The sequence below is a fragment of the Sinohyriopsis cumingii genome, unplaced genomic scaffold, assembly GCF_028554795.1.
Source record: "Sinohyriopsis cumingii isolate HCF-2022 unplaced genomic scaffold, ASM2855479v2 utg001621l, whole genome shotgun sequence".
Lineage (NCBI taxonomy): Eukaryota > Metazoa > Mollusca > Bivalvia > Unionida > Unionidae > Sinohyriopsis > Sinohyriopsis cumingii.
This window is the reverse complement of record NW_028316027.1, coordinates 1,095,296-1,121,161: the sequence shown is the minus strand read 5'-3', so window position 1 is coordinate 1,121,161 and position 25,866 is coordinate 1,095,296. Positions and strand designations below refer to the sequence as shown.

At 36.4% G+C, this 25,866-nt stretch overlaps 1 long non-coding RNA gene across 3 annotated transcripts; it reads left to right on the top strand.

Annotated features, from left to right (window-relative positions):
• LOC149771870 (uncharacterized) lies at positions 1-25,866 on the top strand. 3 transcript variants are annotated; one of them, XR_016418147.1, is made up of 9 exons: positions 1-338; positions 851-972; positions 5,878-5,992; positions 22,733-22,858; positions 23,204-23,293; positions 24,146-24,342; positions 24,844-25,001; positions 25,197-25,303; positions 25,756-25,866. It is a non-coding gene; the product is annotated as an uncharacterized LOC149771870 (long non-coding RNA). The 3 variants fall into 3 exon arrangements; XR_016418148.1 differs by having other exon boundaries at positions 23,177-23,293; XR_016418149.1 differs by lacking the exon at positions 23,204-23,293.

Genomic DNA, 25,866 nt, shown 5'->3' with positions numbered 1-25,866 from the left:
GTGAAAAAGTGGAACTATGAAAAATCGAGAATGTTAGATTTGCGGAGGATTTATTCCGAATTATTGTCTGCTAATAAAGGATTCATGTCAGTTGCTGTGTCAGGGATGCCCACACAGCACGCCGTCCAAATGTGAAGTTGCGTCGTGCTGAAAGACATAACACTGTGCCATAATTTATCTTATGTCATGTAAAGAAGCTGCTTAAATTATAGTATTTAAAATTTTCTTCATTTTGTAAGAGCTCAAGAAATTAATTCTGGTTTGAAAGACAAGATGACGGTAAAACTCAGAAGACGTAGCTGTACAGTACCGTTGGTGTTTGAGACATCATAAAAAAGGTAACTGCGTTAACTTCGCTTTTTGTTTGGTAATATGTTGGAGATCATCTTTTGCAGATCTTCTTTGAGCTTGGAGTAGCTTTTACATTCTAAACATTTTTATTTGCACTTATCTGCTTAACATGTATTGCTGGGATATCATATAGAATATGAAGTCAGTATAATGGTACTATATTTTAAATATTTGAATGATAAATTACTGATAAATGATATAATGATAAACTACAAAATAAATAATTTGCCCATTATCCAAAATATGTTAATTAAAACAAACATTGAATGTAAATTCAGATATAATGAGCAGTTGTAAGAAGTCAGAAATAACATTTTATCAATTGAACCAGTTATGTGTTATCATCATCAATTGTAAAATAAACACTTGGAGACAAGTATGCTTAAATTCTAAAATGAACACACACACACACACACACACACACACATATGGTATTTTAATTTAATACAGAAAAGGTGACATTGATATATGCAGACCAATAATTTTTTTTCTTTTTCAGATACAAATTAAAAAGCCTAATTCTGAGAGTTTCACCTACAACATTCATGATGGAAAAGGGCCACTAATTAAGAGCTGACATATGTGGAAGAAAAATACCATCCATGTTGAAAAGGGCTAGAGGTAATGTGAAAAAACATAATTTATCAATCTGAATTAACATTATTGTTGCTATTTTATCTCAACTGGTCAAAAGGCTAAGTGGGTTTATGTAATGGTCCAGAGTGTGTTATTTATTTCACATCCCTTCTGTCTTTCAACAGTAAGAAATTAGCTACTTTGGAGTCCATAGTTCTGATCAATTTGTTTATATAAAACTTGGTTTTGGGCTTAAATCAACATCTTGGATAAATCTAATAATGAGCAAAATCCAAGTTTTTTTTTTTTTTTTTTTTTTTTTTTTTTATTAACCCCGTAATAGGTTGACCACTGGGTCGGGGAACCATCCCAGGATCACCTTACAATCAAACATTTCTGGTTATCAGATAATCTAGGGATAATAAATATAATCTACAGAGAAAGTAAAAAAGAAAAAAACACACACACACACACGCATATACACATGCATATGGCCAAAATCTAGGTGACATGGCTTTTGTGATATTACAGTATTTTGTTCCTGTTTACCCTCAAGTCAGAGACAAGTTAAATGTTCATTGTTGAGGTCCATTTTTGAAGAAATTGGTCCTCTTTTTTATTTACCTTGGCAGTGTAATTTTCAATGTTCTTATGCATTGCAACTATTTGCTTAAAAGCAAAAATAGAAGGATTTTTCATATTGAATCTGCAAGTATAAATATAATATTTTGCCAAAATAAGCAGAAAATTATCCAAACTGTCCAGTTGTTCACTTCCTAAAAATGTTTCTTTTTTGGACAGATGTACAATATTTGGGCAAAAAGGTGCAAAAACTTCATTAAAACGGTACCAAAACTGTGAAGTAATACTGCAGTCATAAAAGAGATGCTCAATACTTTCAGTTTCACTCTTACAGAAAGTACATTTGTTGTCATCAAATATGTTAATTCTTTTAAGAATATCATTAGTAGCGATTATTCTATGGATTAATTTAAAGTTAAAAGAGATCAACTTGGTATCCTTGGTACAGCATTTTGCCCGGCTATATATATCAGACCACTCCTCACTACTTATATTTTTATTTAATACTTGCATCCAAGTTTCTTGCTTCGCAGTGTGTTGCCTTTTAGCTTCCTGTCAAAGATCTTTGTAAATAAACTTGAGTGAATCTTGTTTTCGCAAGTTCGTTATTTTATCATCCTGCTTATCAAAATTATTATGTACTAGGTGGTTTTTTATGGCATCTTTCCATGCTTTAGGAATTCAGCAAAATCCAAGTATATACACGAGGTGATCATGTATAAGATTAGTTGAGTTCTTTTAACCAACCTAAAAGCCATACTTCCACAATATAGACAAAAATCATTAAGTTGTCCTCGAAGTTTGATGAGTGTTAACCATTAATAATAATAAAGTGATCTTTCACCTGACTGAGCATGTTACCACCGCATGCAGTATTTATGCATATAGTGCAGTTTTTACTAAATTTAGAATACATGCTTATATAAATGAGATCTAGATTGAAGAAGTGAAGATGCATACAAATACACGAGGTTATAACCACTACTGCTGATTCAAGTTTGATCATACTTGGCCATTGCGCTTCTATAGTCAAGCTTCACAATGATGCTTATTATGAGTGTGATAAAGGTATGTTAATGAAGTGACCTTGCATCTGATTGGCAGAGTTTCTTACGACTTGCACAACAGTGTTTATGGTCAAATTTAGATCTGACTTGTTTAATTATTTGCTTGTATGTCTGAGGCTGTAAGCAAATTCTATGCAAATAATGTGGTGGTTCTACATCTCACTCGCCATTCTTGCTACTGCTCTTAAAACTATTTCTCATTAATTTTATCAGACTTGGTAAATAGATTTATCTCATCAAGATATAGCAAAGGAGCAATTTTGTAAAAAAAATATTCATTCATATTAAACTCAAATTCTGCATCTGATTGGTTGACCTTGCAAATACTATAAGGGCTCTATTTCTGACAAAATGATTATTTTGATCTAATGTAGCAGAAATGCTTATATGATCAAAACATCTAACATATTTGATAACAAATAAGAAATAGTTTTTCATGTAAATTTGATAAACATTGATAAATCGGTTCATATCATTAAAAGCTTGGAAGAGTTTGATTACATGCGAGACCTTCACATATTAATCATGCTTTATTTAGAGAATTATTTTTGTCAGGATTTAGTAAAATAGGTAAAATCAGTATGGACTGGTTTTGTTATGTACAGCAACACTAGTTGTTTACTGAGTACTGAGGGAATTGGAGTAAGGCAAGGGTACATTGTAGTAGGTAACCTGGTTGACTTGATAACAGGATTGTAACACAAACATTTTTATCAGGAGTCTATCATACATACCATTGATTCACTGCAGATCCTGCCCCCATTAGTTACCTTTTAATACATAAAGCATTTGGGTTTTTTATGTCACAAATCCCATAGGGATTAAAATTAACATCATAGGTCTCACTGGATAATTTTGTATTTTGACATACACCTAATTTTTAAGGTAGAAGGCATGAACCTAATTATCACAAGCCTAGCATTTCTAAATTCACACATAAGCTAAATCTACAATGTGGTTTAGATTTACTTTGAGTTAGGCATGGAAATAGGTTGGCTTGTTAGTGACTGCCTGTCACAGTTAGATGAGCATTGGAGATCAAATGCTTGATCTGCAAATGAGCTGCTGACCTTGATGTGTGTCTGCTACAGAGGCAAATATAAAAAAATCTAGATGGTTGAGGGTTGATGAAAAAAGTATGCTAATTTGTTATAGTACTAGTGAACTTTATTCATGCATAAGCCACATACTGATTCTTTTAGCTGCCTTGTCACAGAAAAATATTGAAAATAGCTATTTCTTGTCAAAAATGAATGTAAAATTTAGGAGATGGTGGCAGTGATGGTTCAGTATAGAAATCAATAGCTGCATCAGGAATTAACCTGATTACTGCAGTCAAAATCTCACATGTATGCTTTCTACAAAAATCATTAGTTTGTTTTTGTTAGTATCTTCAGTGTAAAATTATTCTCATTTTTCTGTAATTGGTCATTGTCGGATGAAAATTCACCAGATAAACTGTCCAGTGAGACCATAAAATACACAGTTAGAAAATAAAATAAATTTATTCTAGAAAGAAATATTGCATGCAACTCTGTGACACAAATGAAATTAATGAGAAAACACTTAAACAAATGGCTAACATTACTCATCTGGCTTATATAACTTAACAGTTGGCCATTTCACTGTGGAGTAGTCAGGTATATCTAGTATTGTAAGAACAGAGCCTAAACAGTAATCTCAAAACTTTTATCAGATCAATTGCATACCTAGGTTTGGAAAGTATTACATGGGAATTATGTTAATTTTTAAAGATCAAAATGTACCTGCATGTTTTGACCCTACCAGAACCAAACTAAAAGCTCAAATGTGTGCAGTGCTTTTTGCTCGTCACAACATAATTGGGATTATAACTGCTAACCCTACCCTCTAGCACACATTTAAGATCTTTAGAGTTTTTAAATACAGCCTTCTAATTATATAAGTTTCATTACATTGGTTAATAATTAGTCACATGTGATGATACTTGTAACTAATCAAACCACAGCCACTGAGAGCAGACTAAGCACTGATATTTATGTGGTACAGTGGCAATATACAGTCCGTCTGCTGCACATTTAGTTACCTGCCCATTAAACTGACAACACATGAAACAAACTGGACAATTCTGAAAGCCTTGAATTTGACTTTATTTATCTGTATGGTAGAACAGAACATGAGTTGAAAAGCTTTTAATGAAAGACCTTGATATCAAACCTAATAATAACTGCAGGAGTTATATTATGGATAATTAACCATTCTCTCAGTTTCAAACTGGGCATTCCATCCCATGGGGTTCTAAATGTAAACCAAGTGTAACTGATATCCTAATGAACTGTAAAGACCATAGCAGCACAACAGCAGGGGGCCAGATATGTCCAGATCCAGGAATCATAGACCAGTTTCAAACTGATAATGAGCCACATAAAAATGACACATCTGCTAGAACTTATGTGATGAAGATAACTTAAACTGCATTATTATTAATCCTCCTCCTCCACATCATCATAATTGAGATGCATCATATATGTTTTATTGTAAAATAGTTTATGCAACATAATTCAGTGAAGACCTTTACTGCCAATTTACCAGTGAACCATTTGTTTCAATGAACATATTTTATGTTGTAACAAGGAGCATCATTTAAACATTATGATACACTTATCATACCTGTATATGAAATCTTAATACTAACACTTATACTTGCAATACTACTACTAATAAAAACACCTGCACTGATAATTTGATTATGTTCAATTGGACTTGTATCTAAATGATCACCAGCTGTATGAAAAGACATATTTTAATATATAGATATTGGATGGAATACTAGTTACCACAATTGAATAGTCATATGATAAATGATATATTATTATTTTAAACAATTTATATTTGCAGTGAAACATACTTTTACATTATCTTCCCATAAATTTCATTTATAGAGCAGTATACTCTGCATTCATTAAATTACTGAAATGGTTAATAATACAACAACAAATACTGCAACTTCCAGAACCACAAAAATCAAAAGATATAAACAAAAACTTCCCTACATGTATCAACAGTTGTCACTTTATAGACAGAACCATGAAGATTTAGGACAGGATGTTAACAAATTAGGTATTCAAGTTAAAAAGAAAAAAATACCAAGTAAGCTTACTACCAAAAAAATCAAACATTAACAGTGAATTTTAGTACATTCCCAGGAAATAGAATATATAATTTTTCTTAACTTGATCTGATACATCTTAAATCTATAGAAAATGATTCATATTGTATGACTAAAATATTATGTAAACAAAAATTCCATCACTTTTTTCAGATGCAACATGCATACCCCAACCCATCCTTCTTGATCATAAAGTATACCAGCATTCCACTATAAGATGGGGAGCTGTAGTTGCTCAGTGGTTAGCTTTCTGGACCTGTGAAATAAGGTAGGTTCAAATTCTACCATCGGACCAACCTGGGTTAGCTACCATGGTGCGTCCTTGGGCAAGGCACTATACTTAAAGTGCCTTGGCACGAAATAACTTACTTGTGTTGCTTTACCATAAAAAGCCAAACCAAACACAAAACAACAACTTTAAAATATGAGTTGTGTCACTACTAAGTAAAGGAAAATCATACTGAAGAAATGTTTTTGTTAATACAATTTAATGGATCTAAAAATCTCTTTCTTCTGCAGGAGTTTAAAATGTTAAATTAAAAAGGTCATGGTACACATTGCTTTGTTCGTACACATCAGGCTCCGTATCCCATATCCAGCTAAAATTTTCAGTAGAGTCTGAATAAAAAATATTTTAATCTGGATGATAATATTCTTTCTCCATTCATATATTACACCAGCAAGATTGATCCAGATAAGATTACATTTTACTATAACACTGATGATGAGTATGCCTCATAACAACTGACAAATGTGGAGAGAATGGAGTTAAAATGAACTCTGATTTCTTTTCAGCCATAACACAAGATGATCATTTATTATGAAAAAACCTGAATAAAGTTGGAGTTCATAACCATGACAGTCTTGATATAATATAAATTCAATATATTATTGTTGTCTTGAGGTATAGTTCTGTATATTACAATCTCACACAAGATCAGGGTATATTTTAGTACCATACAGTTAGTTCAGGATTGTATTAATACCTATTCTGGTGAATGAAAACTGAATAAGTTTTACTATTTTGGAACCAGTTGCAATAAAGTTCACTACACAAGAGAAAATATGACTTTACTGTAATATCTAAAATGTAAAATCTGCAAACAGAATACTCGCTTGACTTTACACTTCAACTATATCATAATATTTATTTGAAATGAATTTATACAAATGGCATTAAATTGGGTTTCAGGCTGGTAATGACAATGGTCACACTGACTTAGACCCAGGGTGGGCAACCTTGTGACCAATTGCCACAAGTGGCAAATTGGCCATGTAAGTTTGGCTCAGTTGTGGCATCGTATGATGTTTTTCACTTCTCATTCGCCACACCTGTGGCTACATTGAAAAATAGTTTGCCCACCTCAGACTTAGACAACTAGTAAATTATGAAAGAAAAATGTCATTAAATTATGCTTTTCTGGATTGCTAGATTAATAAGTTATTGTTGACTTGAAGTTAGAATATTATGTCAGTGAAGATAACACTCACAGTGACTTTGACATTTTGAGCTTTTTGTGAAGACATTGGAATTATGTGTGTGAAGTGCTAGATTAAGTGTGTGTGTGTGATTTGGATTTGTTACATTACAAAAAAATGTAATGTAATTTAAAAAATTACTAGTTTAAAAAAACCTCAATCATATCATGGATTAAGTAATGATTAAATTGTATTGCAAAGATCAAATCAGCAAGGATAACACTCACAATGACTTGGGTATTCTATATCCCTAAGAACATTTTTGGACCTATACTGTATAAGAAATTGAATCATGTATTGCAGCATAAGAAAAATTTCTCAGGCATGGAATTAGAGTCTTAAATACAGAAAATCAGTACATACACGTGTTGGTATGTGAAGATAACACTCACTTGACAATATAGCCAAGTTCTTATAACAAATGATATAACTATATGTAGTTTGCTTGTAAAATAAGTTAGGAATGAATATTAATTATATAATTTAGAATAGAGAAAAGCACATTAAATTCCATCAATAAATATTTTGTGCTTAAATAAAATCTTAAACAAAAATGTACAAGTCCAAAATATTTTGTTTTAGTGCTATGTCTTACTACCCAAATAACGGCCATGTATATGTGTTCCAATGTCAATTGTCATCGGAATGAGTAGTCCAAGTTTCAGGAATAGCTCACACACTTGGCAGCCTATATCGACACTCTTCCACTAATTTATGTGTAATTAATATACTTACAGTGCTGTCTTTATCCTGGTGGAGTGAAAATATGACACTAGCAAATGGACACATTTTCATGTTCCATTGACATACATTTGAATTTGTTGCAATGCAATGGTAGTCGAGGTACGCCAAAGTTTGTTTAAGTAGGTTCATGTGGGGAATATGTTTCTTGAATGAAACAAAACATTGCTTACAGTTCCAATAGGCAAAACATATTTTTATTTGTTTCCTTAAAGAATAATGTTTCAGCTTAACCCGATTTTGGCATTCCTGACTTTCATCGCTTTCCAGCCAACTGAAATGTGGGCCAACAAAACTTGAAAACAGGTCCGGTTCTTTTGTGAGAATTTGAATTTATTAGAGAAAAGACATCAGGATAAGTGAAGTCTGACAAAAACATTATAACTTTACTTTGTAGAAATGCATTGTTATTGGTTACCAGTTGTGTGTGATATTTCAGAAAATTTGACTTTCATTACACTGTTAGTCGACATCAAAACGCTCCACACAGCACCCTTCGTTAGGCAGTAAGACCCATCAGCCCCCCAACAAATATATTGGGTGATGTGTCTTATGTTATCGGACTAGTCCAAAATATTGCTTAAAGTTTCTAAACTATATACAGAACAGTAAGAAACAACTTAAAAAAATAAATAACTTTTAAAAAAGCTCATAGTAATTGCAATATTAGTTAGAAAGCTGCTGAGCTGTCTTCATACATGCAGCCCACAACACCTTATATACTTATGACATATTGCATAAAAACCCCAGCTTGTTAGAACCTTTAAACAAACATGGGACTTAGTATCGCAAAAGTACATTTAGTAAATCTGCACAATAATTATATTTAAAAAATTACCAACTTAATAGTTTACACATTAGTACCTAATGATTTTATAGCCAAGAAGAAAAAAAGTTGATTTCTAGTGGTACATGCCATGTTTACTGCTGCTGCTCATAGCAAGAGTTCGAAACCTGTGTTAAGCTATGCACTTTTACAGTATGATCGAGATACACCACATGACAAGATTAGTCAGCATGTGTTTGTATCAAGTGAAATAAAACAGAGAAAATCAAAACTTAAACACAGTGACATACAGAAACTTAATATTGGTATAAACACATTGAGAGTAGTGAAGTGGGACGATATAGCGTCAATGGGAAATTTAACATTGTGGAAACCCCTGGGATGATATAGCATCAAGGGGAATTTAACATGGGAATATGGGACTGTTTAGCGTCAAGGGGAATTGAACAGGGTGGGACTGTATAACGTCAAGGGGAATTTAACATGGGCAAAAAAAAAAAAAAAATCTTGAGCCTGTTGAGCGTCAAGGGGAAATGGAGCAGGGTCGGGACCCTATTTTAATAAGGTCCCGACCTGATGGGTCTATGGAAATGGAACAGGCGAAAATTGAAACAGGGAGGGGTCTCTATTTTTTATTTTTTTTAAAACAAAAAAAAAAATAAAAAAAGGGTAGGCAGTGAAAGTCAAGATCTTTTCGAGACCTATGAGTGGCCCTGAAAAGGGCCTTTGGGTTTATGTTAATATGCCCTTAACATAAAGGGCATCTGTGACTTCTTCTTGTCCTTAGGCTTCGCCTGACTGCAGGATCATAGACTAAAACTCTTTTGAGACATCCTTGCCTCTCCACATAGATCCTACGTATTAATAGGCTGGTATCTGTCCTATGGACAACTGTCCACTTGGATCGGACGTACATCGGTATGTCTGTCCTGAACATCATCGAAGACACAAGCATAGAAGATTGAACGTTGGTCCACATTTTGAGGCGCCGAGAACAGGTGAAGGAATGCAGTGAACTACACTTATTTATAGGGAGAGGAAGGATTGAAACGGAGTTCACTGACCAATCCAAACACGCCCACATCCAATCCGAAGAGAGCAGTCTGTGACGTCATGTGGTCTATATAGATTTGCTAGCACCTGTGTGCAGTCAATTCATGCGACAGTTTTTCAACATGACGGAAACTCAGAAAACGATAAATTGGGGTGCACCAGCTGTGGAGACTACCCAAGGGAAACCGGACTTACTTTCAGAAGAGGTGAATTGGGATTTTGTGGATTTTCTTACCTCGCAAGAATTTGTTCCGGAACCTTCATCACCTTCTCCTTCATTACCACACGTGGAGAAATTTAGACAGAGACAGAAAGAAGAATTGGAGAAATTTATACAACAGCAAAAGGAAGCGGAACAAGCTTTTCTCCTACAGCAACAGCAGCAAAAAGAAGAGGTAAGAAAAAAACAAGAAGAAGAAGAAGCAGCAGCAAAGAAACAAGGGTGTGAAAATCAAATGGTCACGGTACTGTTAGACATTTTAGCGGAGTTAAGAAGTCTGAAACAAATGTTATCAGACTTCTTTATTACGACCAAAGAGAATACGACCTTCCCGAGCTAAACACTCCAACCCTGTGACTAAGCCTCCCGTGCCACCCTTAGTGATTTCAACCAAATCATCATCATCAACACTACGCAGTCCAGAAGTAGGCCTTGGCCGTGGCAAAGGCTTAAGGCAGTTAAAGTTGATTGCTTAAACTCACCCCTACACCAAAAAAGGCCCTTTTCAGGGCCACCCACGTCTGTCGAAAAGAGATAGACTTTCAATTGCCAACATCCATTCAAACTATAAAAAAAAAACATTTTACCTCTGTAGTACGTGTGTATGAGTGTGTGAGTGTAGGTTCTTATTTTAAAATCAAAACCCAAAGACACTTACCTTTTAATACCTAATTTATTCTTTTATAAATATTTACAATCCAATTCACAATTCACAACAGAGCACTTTAAAAAGTTCATAAACTTCTTCTGTCTCATTGTTCACTCTCTGAGTTTTTTGAATTTCTTCACCACCACAGTCTTTTCCTCCTATTCCTCCTCACTTTCTTCTCTTCTTCTTTTCTTCTCCTGTTTCTTTTTCTTCACCTGTTTTCTTCCTCTTCTTCCTCTGAAGAATCCCTCTCTTCTTCTGACTCCTTGTTTCTTTTTTGGGCAATCTGGAGACCAGTGTCCTTTTTCTTGACAATAATAACAGGTATCTTGACTTTTGTCTTTTCTAGCCCCTTTTTTTCTTTGTTGACGGTCTGGACACTCTGAAGACCAATGCCCTTTCTTCTGACAGATATAGCAAGTATCTTGACTTTTATCTTGAAAGGAAGGAGAGTAGTCCCTCGGCTGGTCTGAAGAGAATTTTTGGATGACCCCTCGCAAAGCTCTGATGAAACGTTCGATCTGGGTAGTCTCTTCCATCGTTGTGCTCGGTTTGAGAGTGAAATGAATAGTGAAAGGACAAGACACATACCCTTTTATATACGCTGGTCTGCTATGACTATAAATTAGTCCATGGTGTTTAAACTTTAGTCATTTGACTTTTTGCTATCAAGATGAAACGATCCAATTCATTTGAGAAGAAGGAAGAAGAAAGTAAGAGGCAGAAACGTGCTTTATCGCCTCGTACCAGGGCTGAAGTCTTGGCACAAATTCATGCCAGTGATTTTGAAGAGGACATGAGTGAACCAGAATCCAAACCCTCTAAACAAAGTTCACCACCCTTAGTCAACCGTGAAAAGTACTATTCCATTCAAGAGACGGAAGAGCATCCCTCTAGAAAATTTAGAACTACAGCTTACAAATACACGGTGAAGTTTAAAGATTTCAAGTCCGAAGTACTGTTAGAGAAAGCAGAAGGGTTCATCACCGAGATGTGGATTGAAATGCTCAGCATGTTTGGCCTCTCCACCCTGTCTGAGCGAAGGACAAGAACGAGTGCATTGTTCAACTGGTCTGCGCACGTTTGTCAGCCCTGCCTGTTACCAACAACATTTGAAGATGCAAGGTTCACAGAAGAAATGTGCTTGTCAGCTGCTGAGATTGTGCCGTACCTGTGGACAAGGCATACTTACCAATAATGCCAAGGCACACCTGTGTCGAGGAAAGAAAAAATGTCACATTTGCTGCCACATCGTGGACTTGGAACACGAATGCTATGTGCAAAAATACCAACCCCAACCAGAGAAAGAGATCGGTCACAAGAAGAAAGGCAATTTCATCTTTTTCGATTTTGAATGCATGCAAGAGACTGGTATTCACATTCCTAATTTCTGCGTGGCTCATCGAGCGTGCGAGAAGTGCATTCAAGAACCTATTTTCAGTCATTGCCTTCACTGCAGCAAGATTTCTGGAGGACGTGAAAAAATCTTTCGAGGACCGAACACGCTAGCTGATTTTGCTCGATGGGTCTTTCACCCCATCGACAAGACGTGGATCCAAGAGGACATCGAACGTTACGGAGATTGTCATCGTCATGCCACAGTGATGGCTCACAATTTCTCCGGATACGATGGACAGTTTCTTCACAGATACTATACAGAACATGGCATCGAACGTCCTAAAGTCACTTTGAATGGAGCCAAAATCATTTTCATGCAAGTGGGACAAGTACAGTTTAAAGATTCGATGAGTTACTTAGCCATGCCTTTGAGTCGAATGCCTAAAACGTTTGGAATGACAGAAATGGCTAAAGGGTGCTTTCCACACTTTTTCAATACGGAAGCCAATCAACACACCGTTCTACCCCATTTGCCTGAGGCTCACTATTACGACCCTGACAACATGCGTACCGAACAACGAGAAGCTTTCTACGCTTGGTACCAGGCTCACGCCTCTGACCCTTTCGACTTTCAGGAAGAAATGCTAAAGTATTGTCGTTCCGACGTGGACATTTTACGGTGTTGCTGTGGAAAATTTTGAGAACTGTTCATGGAACACGGAGGGGTCGATCCTTTCAAAGAAGCTTGCACCATTGCCAAAGCATGTTCCTTAGTGTACCGGCAATGATTCATGCCTGAAAACACCGTGGCTGTCATCAGTCCTCAAATAACCAACTATGTCAAACGTCAATACTCGGTCAAAGCCCTACGCTGGTTACATTACTTGTGTGACAAGGAAGACAAATGGATTCAGCATGCCCGCAACGGAGGGGGTGAAAAGACCATCAGAATGCATTCGGTCGATGGTTGGGACTTAGAAAACCCCAAGATTGTGTACGAGTTTAAAGGTTGCTTATTTCACGGATGCCCCATCTGTTACCCTGACCGTGGCACTAAAAATCAGTTTTTACAATGAACCATGGAAGACTTGTACCAGGCCACATGTCAGCAACGCCTAAAGTTAGAACAGGAAGGATACTAAGTGGTGGAAATGTGGGAACACGAGTACCATCACCGTTTGAAAACCGATCCAGAGTTTAAACACCTCGTGGAAAGTTACCAGTTCATGGACCCCCTGAACACGAGGGATAGTTTGTACGGAGGAAGGACCAATGCCACCAGTTTGCTGTACCAAGCCGACGAAGAGAAAGGAGAAGAAATCAAATACTTGGACGTGTGTTCACTGTATCCCTACGTGTGCAAATATTGTCGCTTTCCTGCAGGGCACCCACAATTGTTGACGGAACACATCGATTTGAAAAACATTCGACAATATGAAGGCTTGATCAAATGTAAAGTTTTGGCTCCCACTGACTTGTACCATCCCGTTCTACCTCACCATTGTCAAGACAAACTGATGTTTCCTTTGTGCCGTACTTGTGCTGAAACGTGCAACCAAGACCAGCCTAGTCAGCACACCCAGGAAGAACGGGCCTTGACGGGGACGTGGGTCAGCGTAGAATTGTTCAAAGCTCTGGACATGGGATACCAACTGTTAGAAGTGTATGAAATTTGTCACTTTCCCAAGACAGAACAATACAACAAGGGTGACCCCACTCAGAAAGGCATTTTGGCAGACTACGTGGATGCCTTTTTGAAACTAAAGCAAGAAGCCAGTGGTTATCCGTCCTGGTATCACACTCCCGAAGACCAAAAGACATTCAAAGAGAAATACTGGGCACAAGAAGGCATTACTTTAGATCACATCGAGAAAAACAAAGGCAGGCAATCGTTTGCCAAAGTGATGTTAAATTGCTTGTGGGGTAAAATGGCACAACGACCGTGTTTACCCAAGAATATTTGACAGAACCTTCCTGCTACTTCCAGACGATTCACAACAAAACTAAATTCATCAAACACGTGGACGTCGTTCGCGAAGATTTGATCTTAGTCAATTACGAAGAAGATCTGGACTTTGTAGAAGCCGATCCTTTTGGAAATGTCATCATTGCAGCTTACGTGACAGCTCATGCTCGCTTAAAACTGTACGAAGCTTTAGAACTGTTAGGGGAACGCGTCCTGTACTTTGACACGGATAGTTGCATCTACATCGATCACCCGAGTCAACAGCACTCTAACATCGAAGGAGACCGTTTAGGAGCCTGGACAGACGAGCATTCTGACGACAAGATTCTAAGTTTCGCCAGTGGCGGTCTTAAAAATTATGGCTACGAATACTGGGACAAACAAGGAGAAGTGCACACGAAGTGTAAAGTGAAAGGATTGACTCTGAATTATCGTACCAGTCGAGTGGTGAACTTTGGCGTATTGAAAGAAGCTTTGCAGTCTAGAGAAGATGAACACTTTAAAGTGACCACCTATCAACCGAACAAGATTGTACGTTTACCCACTCACCACATCGTCAGTCGACCCTTGGAAAAAGTCTGTCAAATCGTGTATCAGAAGCGAGTGCGGCTTCCCAATCACTTTATATTGCCATATGGACATGTCGGTATAAAACATTGGTTGTAAGTGGATAGCCACTCACCAGAAGCATGACTACGCCACAGCAAGAATCAAGTGAGAAACCTGATGAGAACTCCAAGTTCAAACCCTACCATTTTCCAGTCTTCTTACCTGACTATTGTGATTGTGCCCGTCGATTGGACACATTTCAGAAATAGTTTACGGATAGGGAAGGATTACCTTCTTCGCATGTTTTAGCTAGAACAGGATTTGTCTACTTGGGACCTGAGTCAGGATTGGGATACGAAGTACAGTGTTTCGCTTGTGGACTGAAGTTACGAATGGATCTATGTATCTATAAAGGTTCAGCTATTCTGGAACACACTCGATGGTCTTTGCACTGCCCTTACCTTTCTATGGCCTTTCCACCCATTACACTACGGTACAATTATGACGGTACCTTAGAGACAGTACCTTCAAAAACTAGATATAAAAAAGGAACGATGTACAAGCTTGAGACTGCATTGTGACTAGTATAAAAAGGGGCTATGGTCAAGATCGATAGTTCATTGTGACTACCAAGACCAAGCGAACAAGATGAATCCTTTCAGAGAAACACAAAACAAGTTCAGAAAGGCACAATTCAAGTTTGGGGCTTCTGAAGTGGAATGTGATTGTGAGCCTTGCGATGGGAACGATGCTGTACGCTGTGACCTTAGCGATGCCGTAAAGCATCATGAGAACTTTGTTCTCACTACCCCTCTCATGGAAAGTGATGCTGTGCGTGTCAAACCTGAGGGATGCGAAAGCGATGCTGCTCGTCCTCTTGGACACTTTACTGGGTTTCATTTTAAATGTGGATGTTCACCTTCACGTCTACCCCCCTACGGATGTCATCCAGACTTGAGCAAACTCCTGTCCATGTCACCCAGCCCTCATCGAAACGAACCTGTGAAAGACGAATATTCGTTCCCTGTGTGTTTGTTGGAATACTGCGACTTTGAAAATCGTCTTCAATCATTCAAAGGAAAATGGCCTAAGTATCTGGGAGGACCGATCCCCAAAGAATTAGCCAGAGCCAGATTTTTCTACTTGCACGAAGGGGATAAAGTCAAGTGCTTCAGTTGCGATGTGTCACTTCACCACTGGGAACCACAAGATTCGGCCTGTCTAGAACATGCTCGTTGGTCACCGAATTGTCATTACTTACCCTTAGTGGGACCGAGAAATTGAAGTAACTTACCATGTCATTAAAGAAGAAACCAGATTGGTTAGGAGTCAAATGTTGGACATCATCGAGACCAGTATTTAAACTTCATTTCAAAAACGATATTGAATCATTACCTAAAGAACTGCAAGAGAAGATTTACAAGGAAGTTTGGCAGGGGCTTGCCAGAGTGAAATCTCAATGGATAACTGTAGAACTTTTATTCCGAGAAATTCACAAGAGATAAGTGAAAAAAGTCAACCAGTGTGTTAGATTTCTCTGGGTCAAGGGTGCATTCATACTATTATATCGCTTTAGACCGTTTACATCAAAAGAGTTCAATGAGATTCTTGAACGTTACCCTGAATGGCAGTGGTCTGAAATTACTTACTATGTGGATTACTTTTGCTCTAGGAGAAGATTGTGAATTGTACGTTTTAAGTGATGATCTTGGTAATATAAGATTTTAGTCTTAGGGGGATGTTTTCCTTCAGGTCTGCGCTTTAACTATAAGAACCTACAGTATTCGTCATTCAGACCGTGTGATCGACGAGAGAATCTAATCCGAAACCGGCTAAGCAATGAAATTATCTAAATTACACTAATAAATACTTACATAAAATATATATATATATCAAATTTGGACCAATGGCGAAGACAAGGATTCGGTCTCCCCGAACTCTCCATTTATGAGAGGCGAGTGTGATCGACGAGGGAATCTAATCCGAATCTAGCCAAAAGTATTACAAAATAAATACACTCACAAAACAAGTACCAAATTCTGAACAATAGAAAAACTCATTTTATCAAAACTAGCCCACTGACTGATAAAACTCTACAAACAAATATCATTAAATTAAAAAACACCTAGTTCAAATACCAGGAAGAAATATACAGGGGGTGGGTGGTGGGAAAAACAAAACAAACCTTCTCCACTTCTCCTAACTTAATACTCACCTAACACCCTAACTAACAGCTCCAAAAGTCTATCTTCTACATAGGTGACAGCTAAGACAAAAACTAGGTATAACCATATAGTCCCAAAATAGAACGTAAAAGGTGGTCGCAAGAATAGACCATCAGGGATCCCCCGTATTAAGACCCTAAACTTACACATATAAGGTAGTCAAAAAAACCCAACGACTATCGGGCCCGGTGGCACAATGCTGCAAATATAACAAATATATAGAATACCACCCCAAAAATTACTTGTATAAGGTAGTCAAAAAAAACCAGTGACTATAGGGCCAGCAGCACAAGGCTGCAACCAAAATTTACAACTAGATAATTAGGACCCAAAAACAATTACTCAGTAAGATGGAAAAAACACCAACTCCATCCAGGGCCAGCAGCACAAGGCTGCAAAACCAATCGACAAATACTGTCACCTAAAAGCTAACATCGACCTCAATAGACTCTATCTCTCTTAAAAACAGCACAGAGTTTTTATGATTCAAAATTCCAAAGACGGAAATTTAGAACAAAAATACCCTGGATCGGAAAAACCCTGCTAACCTGTGGCAAGACAACTCCGCCCGAGCCTGACCACTTTCGCCCTTTGCGACGGACAGACATCAAAACACATACGTGCAGTGCACGCATCATAAATTAAAAATACGGACTAGATCGGGTCCAATCCCACTAGTCGCTAACCAATGCAAATGAATGACAGAGTGTGTGCTGGGTCCAATCCCACTCAAACAAAACATAGGCCTTACAATCAGATCGATGTGTACACAAAAGTACCTTGACCTGACGGCCCAATCAATTAGTGTTCTGTGAACACAGATATGCCTGGAGGAAGTGGCTCCATTCCTTCCTCCAAGGAGTAATCAGTTAGGTGCCTGTGGCATCATAAACCAGTGGTACATGCTCAATGCGAAGCGCACGCCACTATAATTCAACTCAACAACAACAACAATCGTTCAGACCATTCCACGGAATAAACAAAGAAGATGGAGGTGACAAAATTATTCAATCTATTAAGAGATATCTATTTTTGGATAATGGATGTTGAATATGTTGTAGGAAGAATAGAAAAGGAATGGAGTGATGGAAATAGGCAAGACTTGTTAACTATTCAAGTCAGAGGACTAAAGGTGGCCGGAGATCTCATCGCAGGGATGATAGAAGAAGAAGTCAACAAGTCAAGCGGATTTACTGATCCACCTTATGTCAGAGTGGGAAGTTTGAAGGAAGCACTGGACCATGTCATCCAAGTCGGGTGCTTCCTGGAAAAAGTATTGTATTGGATGGAGTGGTGATACGTAAAATGGGGGTTCGACCAGTTGACAAAAATGGAAGAAGTAATGACGAAAGTGCTGACGGAAGAGGTAAAGAACATCAAAGAAAAGTGATCTAAGGAAAGAAAAGAAGAAGAAAATAGAAAGAGAAAAAAAAGCTTTGAGAAACTCAACAATAACTGGATAAGAATACAGGAGAAATTCCGAGTGATAGGTCATCCTGACTGGATGCCTGAGTCAGAAATAAAGAAGAAGATGACAGGAATATTGGTAAAAGTTAGAAGATGGTTGAAGAAGTGGAAGAGTTAGAAGAAGAAGAAACCCAAAGGCCCTTTTCAGGGCCACTCATAGGTCTCGAAAAGATCTTGACTTTCATTGCCTACCCTTTTTTTTTCTTTTTTTTTTTTGTTTTAAAAAAAATAAAAAATAGAGACCCCTCCCTGTTTCAATATTCGCCTGTTCCATTTCCATAGACCCATCAGGTCGGGACCTTATTAAAATAGGGTCCTGACCCTGTTCCATTTCCCCTTGATGCTCAACAGGCCCAAGATTTTTTTTTTTTTTTTTTTTTGCCCATGTTAAATTCCCCTTGACGCTGTACAGTCCCACCCTGTTCAATTCCCCTTGGCGCTAAACAGTCCCATATTCCCATGTTAAATTCCCCTTGACGCTATATCGTCCCAAGGGTTTCCATAATGTTAAATTTCCCATTGACGCTATATCGTCCCAGGGTGGTTTTTAATGGTAAGTCCCATTGATGCTATATCATCCCACTTCACTACTATTGAGTATATATTTATAAATCTGAAATGGTTAATTAAAAATAGTTATTAGTCAAATTAACAAGGATGCCAGTTACTAGCTTTGATACTCTGTTTTTGTTAACTGAAAACATGTAGACTCAAGCCACATCTATAATGATAATTTCTGGCACTTTCAAGGCTGATATAGCCCTTTCATTAAAACCTGCAAACATTTTTGACAATTTTATCTGCACACATTGCTGTACATTTTATACACATCTGACTTGCCAGTATTTCTCCCAGCCATTGAGCTACCATTGGCAGAAGAGATCTTTTTGCGAAAAATATTTCCAAATCAAATCCTGTTTGGTTACTTGTAAATCGACATGGAATAGCACAACCCTAGCACAAATATTACTATCCCTACTTCGTGGAGACATTGAGGCTATGACATTGTAGCTACTCAACCTTCTGTCCTATGACCATTTTGAATTTTGCGCTAGATATGGCTGTTACCAAATACCGGTGTCTAAACAGTACATAGGTGCTTTCTGGAAAGATTTGCATGCAGTAAGATTGCACATCAGATCCACAATATTTCCATCAATATCAACACAGATTGGAGGGGGGCCTTTGAAATTGTTTCTACATATTTAAACAGGTTTTCAATGAATTGTTGCTTTTTGTTTTTATTAGCAGGTATTTATACATTTATAAAATGAGTGTCCTGTATCACAATATGTATCAATCTTCCTGCAAAAAAGTTTCCCTTGTTTTTTTGCTCCCAAGTTACTCCCATTTTATTCTTGATAAAAGTAGCTACCCCTCCCCTTACATCTCCTTATAATCATTCACAATTATAACCCCATTTAATTTTTCCTCATATGAAGTTATTAGTTCTTTAGTCAACTTATTATGTGTTTCTTGTATGAAAATCATATCATAATTTGTCTTGTTGTTTAGTTTAATTATTTTTTCCCTATTTGTTCAGTTTAAATTTGCTGAGGCTATATGAAAGTTTTTTATATCCATTTTCGCCTCTCCACCAGGTTGTCGCATTTTTGGTTATACATTAAGTATTATTAGTTTTAATTTAGAATTGAAATATCACCTAGGGGATCAAATAGTAATTTATTAGTCAACATGTAGACCCACTCCATGACCTTCTTGAATCTGTAACCCAGAAATTCCGATTAACTATGCATCTTTTAGAATCATACAATACATTATATAAAATATGGTAATGTATACCTTAAAACAATACTGCATTTTAATCCAAGTTTCCAATTTTGCAAGAAGTTGTCCTGCACATGCAAAATCATCTGCTACCCAATATGTAAACTTGTCGCCAGAACATAAATTCTCAAAAAATTCCCCAGCGTATAGTCTGTTTCTAAATTCTTTAGTAATTTTCCCCCATCAACAAGACGCAAACACATTGCATCCTATTTCATTGTTGTTTCTCTTCCACATAATAGCTTATTTTTTATAAAATGTTAAACTTTACTAATCTTTTTTCAAGATCACTTTAGTTTGCAAAAATATATCTTGTCATTTATTGGCATTCTGCATTGAATTTTGTAAACTAGCTATAAACCTGACCTAATTACTCAACTTAACTGCTGACAGAAACAGTCTACAGTAAATGTATTTCATTTCTATAGCTCGATGGATAAACATTACATCTTTTAAAGCTGTGCACAGAATAGGCCGACATATCACGAGTCAGGAAAACATGGGGGTGGTATCCCCTGTGTCCAAAATTAATATCATTTTGAATAGAATATTCTAGTGACAATTGCCTCTTTTCAAATGGTAAGCATTGCTTTTTTTTATTTTCGTCAATCTGTCAAATTTGGTATGCATTTTGCTTTAATATTTGAGATGGAAACCTTAGGTGCATAGAAATGTCAGACAGCATTGTACATCATGGATGGTGTCCAACATACTTTTATGATCATAAAACAAAATCCCATTGTTTTAGTTATGGCCACTGATTTAAAAAATATTCATCCAAGCTAAATATAATAATAATAATAATGAGGACTTTGTATAGCGCCTAATCTTTAGAAGCTCTAAGCGCTTTGCAACATTAGACAACATAAAAACATACACAATGATATGATTACAAAAACAAACACCATGAAATTAGAAAACATAAAAAACATGCTGAGAATATTTAAGGTAGTTAACATTATTAAGTCATTAAGTTTGTTTTTGCAGTCAGAATAAGTAGTTTTGAGAGCACTCTTGAATGGGATCACTGCGTCTTTGTGTCTAAGTTCAGTGGGCAATTCATTCCATGTTGCTGGGCCCTGGTATGCAAAAGAATGCTGTCCATGTGACTCTGTTTTCATAGTGAGAATAATGAGTATATGATTGTCGGAAGAGGAGTGTAAGTATCTTGCTTGTGTGTACACGTAGGTGAGGTCGGATAGGTATGTTGGACTAGAGTCTGTCAGTGAAACGTAGCACAGAGAACTAATGTTGTGTTTGATTCTGGATCGAATGGATAGCCAGTGTTGGGTACAGAGCAGGGGGGAGGTGTGCTCTGATTGTGGTACTCTGAGTATGATCCAAGCAGCTATGTTTTGAACTTTTTGAAGTCTCTGCAGTAGATATTAAGATGAACCAGACAGAATTGAGTTACCATAGTCCAGTCTTGAAAGTAGTAATGAACACACAAGTGTTTTAGTGGCATCAACTGAAAGATATCTGAGAATGGAGCTGATGCGTCTCAGCTCAAGATATGCAGCCTTGCATATGTTCATGACATGTTGGTGCAATGTGAGAGTACTGTCCAGAGTAACACCTAGGTTTTGTACTGATTGTGTGAATTTAATGTTGGTGTTGCTGATATTTATTGTGTGAGGTAAAGGACGTGAATGAGAAAGTCTTTGTGTTGTAATCAGAATGGCCTCAGTTTTATCATCATTCATCTGCAGCTTGTTACAAGTCATCCATGATTTCACATCAGAAATGCACATCTCTACACCTTGGATGGTAGCATCAACTTCAGTTGGGTGGCTAGATTTGTATATTTGGGTGTCATCAGTGTACAACTGGTGAGACACTGGATGATGATCTATGACACTTGAGAGCAGCTGAGTGTATAGAGTGTAGAGAACAGGTCCAAGAACAGACCCCTGTGCAACACCACAACATAGATCAACTGGGCTGGAGTGTAATCTATTTGCAGACACAATTTGTGTCCTGTGGCAAGGGCGATATGCAGATTGTACATTGCTAAAAAGACTGTTTGAATTCAGACAAGATGCAAGCTGGGATTGAACAACCTTTTGTAAGATTTTTTATATGAATTGGAGATTAGAAACCGGGCAGTAGTTCTTTAAATCCTTATGGTGTAGTGTTAGTTTCTTCAGCAGAGGTTTTACAATGGGAGTTTTGAAAAATGATGGAAATTATGCTGATGAGAGAGAGGTATTAATAACATCAGTTAGTGAAGGCAATACTGGATCTAAGCACTCAAGCAGCAGTAATGTTGGAATTGGATCAAGTTCACATGACTTTGGTGCACTCTAGGATGATTACTTAAAAATGCATTTATTGGTGGTGAGAGACTAAATACATGACTTGATACTTGTGTTTAGCATTAATTGGAAAGCTGAAGATTAGTAATCTTTTGACATACATATCTTAATTGTACCATTTAATTTACAAAATTCAATGTAATTTGCATTGGTAAAATGTGTAGCACAAGAAAAGTCATTATGAATCAGAGATAAATCATATCTTTGTTTTGTCTGGAGCTTGACTAATTTATTGCACATTTCTGTACACTATTTTGTCTTTAATCCAGGATTATTCACTGCATTCGGATGCATTTCATGGTGAAAATTCACCAGCTGGATTTAAAAGTGGTGAATATTGCTAGCGATTGTTCTGCAAACCCTGTATGTCACAAGGAGTCAGTGTATTCAAGGACTCATACAGTATTTACAAGTTCTCATTGACATTTCAGATGAAAATGAAGAACTGAAAAAAGATGAAAATCTCAAGTGGAAACCTTTCTGGTCAGCCATCTCATCCAAAACCTCCTGAAATGGAGAGTATTTTGCAGACTCCAAGATTTCCTCTTATCCTGCTGGTATGTTCTATTTAGTTTATCTGGTCTCTTTTTATTTTTTATCAATTGCTTTTATACCATGCCACAATTGGAAATTCTTTATCAAAAGTATGTATAAATTTCATCATTTTTCTGTCTGTTTAATAAGATGTGTTTAAGAGTACTTACTTACTCATGATGCTGTATATATGAGATTAGATGTTTTGTTAAAAAAGAATGCATTTTGTGATATATTGTATCACTGCTTTATATACAGTGGTCATTGCAACCAGTATGCATTTTGTTTACATGCCAAAAAATCCAGTCTGATTTCTTTGTTTCTTTTTTACTGCAATTAAGGAGTAGTGATAATCTTTATACTCTTAGCTGCATCCAGAAGGACAACACCATCACCATCCCCATCCACTCTGGAGTGGAGAATATAAAGATTTCTCTCTGCCAGTTCCTCTGCAAGTAGTAAGCATTGAGGATGGAAAAAAAATGTACATTATAGAATAATGAAACAAATACTACAGGTGTTGACTTTTATATAATCTCTTATTTCATTTACAGCTCTCTAAATACGAGTAGGTCAATTATACACTGTATTTATGAATTTAATTCTCATCTAAGGTAGTAGAACTGTTTTATGTTTGACAAAATGTTGGGTAATTTGTGGCCATACACTAAAAACACATTTTATAGCATTTAAAAATGCTTATGTTCAATGCACGTAAAACTCATTGGTTTGTTGTCACTTCAGTTGATAATAGTCTTGTCATCTTGTAGACATTTTGAATGTTAGTGTTCAATGCTAAGGTCATATACATTGATTCAACATCAAAATTTGTTTGCAAAATGGAAGATTATGACATGAAAGCACAAGCTCTTGTAGCTTAGATACTGTTATTTCAGAACATTGTGAGATGTTAATTAATTAAATTATAGGTCATAAAACATACTGTTCAAGACTTATTTGTGCAAATAAACAATGAATTGTTTTTCATTGATGTGTCGACTGTTCATCATTCCATTGGTTTTTTTTATTTTTCTTTCTGATGTATACCATTGTCTTGTGTAAGTCAGACGCCTAAACCATCTACATTGAATGCAGACTTTACAGACACCAGCAGTGAAACAACATATCCAGGGAATAAAAAAATAAAGGATTATGGGAAAAGTTTTCATATAAACTGTACAAAAACCATGTATTTCATTCCATAAATATATTTCATTGTTAAACCCATGTTCACTGTACAGATCTTTTTAAGGAGTTTATAATAATGATCTTGATCTTTCAAAACTAATTTCATCACAAATCTGTTACAGATTTCCAGTTCAATGTACTTATGAAACTGGACACAAATATTGAGAATTTGTTGGAGCAGCTGGCCCTCCAAGTTCATACACAAGGCCCAGACACAGAATATAGAGAAGAAATTCTTGCAATGCCATGTGATTCAGTGGAGGAACTAGAGGGCCTTTGCCAGAGGTTGGAGGAGAATCCCAAACTCTCCAAGAAGATGGTAAATTGGGGCTTTATTTTCTATTTAAAAAAAACTGTTATAACCTTTATTTGCTGTTGTGAACCTCAAAATAATTTATGCAAGTTCTGCAGTGCCTGTATAATTATTTTTGGGGGTGGGGTGAACATGTAGTGGTTGGCTGTTTTGTCTTACGGATGTAGGCCAAAACATGTTTAGAGATGAACATGTAACAGGTATTTTACTACATATACACTATTACATATTATGTGGCTACTTTAATTCAATCCTTGAGTGAATGTCATTTATGAAGTTAATAGATTCACGGTGGTTAATTTGGTTTATAATTGCTATTAGTACATTGTGTTGCATAGTTAATGTTATCAAATTTTTTTCAAGTTAGAGAAATTAAATTTGCTTGCAAAACCATGGCAAAAAATAACTATATACAAGCATATTTTGTCACATCGATCATGAAATACTACTACTAATAATAATATCAAAATCAAAAAATAGTAATATTATTATTATTATTATTTTCAGATATGCTACTTGAGCTCCCTGGGCAGGTTTACAATTGGGGATAGTGTCTGCAGGATGATGAAAAAGCTTAAAACAAAAAGACTGGCCAGAGTATAGTCCAAAGGGACGTAAAGGGAAAAAAGCATTTCAAGAGCTTGTGATATGTCAGGTTTTGATAAGTAAGTATGGCTTGATTTAAATTGTGTTTTTCATGTGACTTGCCAGAGATTTTTAAATGAATTGATAAAGTAACTTGAGACCACATTTCAAAGTACATGTTTTAAAAATATTCCATTGATTATTGCTGGCATTTAGAAAAATGCAATGCATCCTTTGTTGTGAAACTTTTTTAAAACATTGTATTACTCTTGCAGAAGCCTGCTTGAAAACTAATGGCAAAGCAAAGGCAAATGGAATGGAAGAGACCATATCAGAGACCCTCAAATATGCACCCAACCAACGCAGAATGATAAAAAACAAGGTAATCCAAATGACTCTTATTTCATCAATATTGGATTCAGTTTCGTCTTTTAAAGCATAGTATTTGCAAAGCGGATGCATTTCTAAACTGATAACAAAATCAGCTTATCCTATTGCCCAGGACTATCAAAGCTAGAGTCCAGCTAACTACAATATGCATATATCTTGTCTGATCGGACAAGTGCCTCCATTTGGAATTTTTATTCACATGAAATATTTGGATGAAATAAATTCATCTTTGTGCAAATTGATTGCACCATCCACTTGCCAGAAATGATAAGTAAGTGCAAAGTTATCTTGTATCATGGCTTAACGATAGTAAGGGAAGCACAAGTGCAGTGAAGAAAATTTCATACATTTTTATAATGCTGATTAACATGACTTCTGCATATGTAACTAGTGCTGAGATGATATGACTTTATTTAAGCATTACAATTTTGTTTTAATTTGCAGGTGCCTGAGCAGAAGAAGTAATAGATAAACTTTACAGTGGAGTTGGAGACTGATTCTGATTCATAATCTTAATTAAATCTAGAAAATAAACATTAAAGTCATATTAAAATA